This window comes from Talpa occidentalis, unplaced genomic scaffold (assembly GCF_014898055.3).
Source record: "Talpa occidentalis isolate TD23 unplaced genomic scaffold, MPIMG_talOcc4v2.1, whole genome shotgun sequence".
In the NCBI taxonomy this organism is placed as follows: Eukaryota; Metazoa; Chordata; class Mammalia; order Eulipotyphla; family Talpidae; genus Talpa; species Talpa occidentalis.
Window position 1 is genome coordinate 102,609,177 of NW_026555331.1, and position 1,897 is coordinate 102,611,073.

The 1,897-nt window shown below is 42.2% G+C and overlaps 1 pseudogene; it reads left to right on the forward strand.

The window, feature by feature from the left end:
• The first annotated feature begins 324 nt into the window (after positions 1 to 324).
• LOC119250200 (transmembrane protein 45B-like) lies at positions 325 to 1,489 on the forward strand (annotated as a pseudogene).
• Positions 1,490 to 1,897: the final 408 nt, after the last annotated feature.

Below are 1,897 nucleotides of genomic sequence, written 5' to 3' on the forward strand. Positions count from 1 at the left end.
ATGTCTTTAGGGTCACTTTTAGATTTGTATATATTTCTTGAAAGTTTCCATTTACATCTAGTTGCAAAATTTGTTGGAGCATAGGTTCATAATGATCAGCTTCTAAGATTTTAAAAATCTCTGCTTTCTCTGAGTTGTCTCCTTTTCATTCCATTCATTTTGTTTATTTGGGTTTCTTTCCCTTGCTCATTGTCAGTTTTACTGTAAGTTTTTGTGAGCATATTAGTATTTTCAAAGAATCAGCATTTATATGACCTGGAACCTTCCTTTGCTGAAGGGTGATCAGTGACTAGTTCACCTGCCCTTTCATTCAGGGTGTCCTAAATGGCAAATTTCAAGGGCCATGCTCTCCCAGGGAGTTTCTTCTTAATAATTGGACTGTGCTGGTGAGTGAAGTACCCATTAAAGTACTTTCACCAAAAGTGAAAAAACACAGCCAACTGACTTAGAATTATCTGAAGATCATTGAAGCCACAGTCAGAACTTTGTTTTCAGCTATTGGGATCCTAGGAGAGCAGTTTGTTCCCAGATGGGCCCTACCTCCACCTGTATCATGAAAATGACCAGATTATGTTAATGAACTGGCAGCACAGCATCATGTATATATTCTTTTCATTCTCAGGAATCATCAATATGTTCATCTTTCTTATCACCCACATTCCCTTGGGGGTGGACAGACTGGTTATGACTGTGACAACGTTAAAAAAAGGTTTTCTCTTCTACTAACATGTTCACCACTGACCACTATTGGACCACTCATCCCATCATAATACACTCTGCTGTATTCTGTGTCTGCGTGGGCTCTCCATAGCTTCTTAGAGAAAATCCTTCTGTACAATATTGTATTGGGATTTTTCTGAGCCAGTTTCCTTATTCTTCACAGTACCTGGTTCTAAGCAGATTGGATTTGTTCTGTTCCCACATTTTGGAGCACCTGGATGGGACCAGAAAGATGCTGTAAACATCATGTCCATTACATGTGCTCCTGCTGGCACTGCTTGTCTGCCCTCTGCATTATGGCCACTAGCTACTCTTTTTTTTTTTAAAGATTTATTTATTTACTTATGCATCAAGAACTGGGATACAGGCCAGCGGTGCAGTGGGTGAGAGGATTCACCAGAGACAGAGTGAGGAACAAAACAGACAGACTGACTGAAATACACTGCTGAGGGGAGCAGCGGACAAGACAGGAGAGGTCTGCTGTACCATGTGGGTATCTCCCTGGCTGGCTGGGGATCAAACTCATTCAACAGAGGCTGTGGACAGCTTCACAGCGTGGTGCTTAACCCCTTGCACCTCCAGGGAGGCCCGGCCACTAGCTACTCTTTGTTCACTGCATTATAACCTGGTTAAAGAGACACTGAAGAGGAGAAGTCGCTGGGACTCAGAAGCTAAAGTCAGAAAACATTTCCAGTCAGTCCTGAGTGGCTCAGATGAGGAACGAGAGACATTTATTAGTCATCCATGGGGGCTGGATAGGTCCCTCTGAGCACAGTGATCAAAGATGTAGCTCATCATCTCCCACCGAATGCTGCTCTTAAGTTTCTATGTAATTGCATCTTTTCATTTAATTGACCACTCTGTAGTGGTGTGGTATCCATTTTGAAAAATGAAGGAAGACTTTGTCTTAGTGTGAAGAGAAATCAGACTCAAAGTTTGAGTTTTGGAAGTGGCCTCATGAATGAGTCCAGCACACAAATCCTGCAGAACTTACTGCTTTTGATACCCCTTTTTCTTACATGTCTTCTTTTTTTTTAAGATTTATTTATTTATACATACAAGAACTGGGGTACAGGCCAGAGGTTTGGGGGTGAGAGGATTCACCAGAGACAGAGTGGGGAACAGAACAGGCAGATTAACCAAAATACACTGCTGAGGGGAGCAGTGGGTGTGTCAG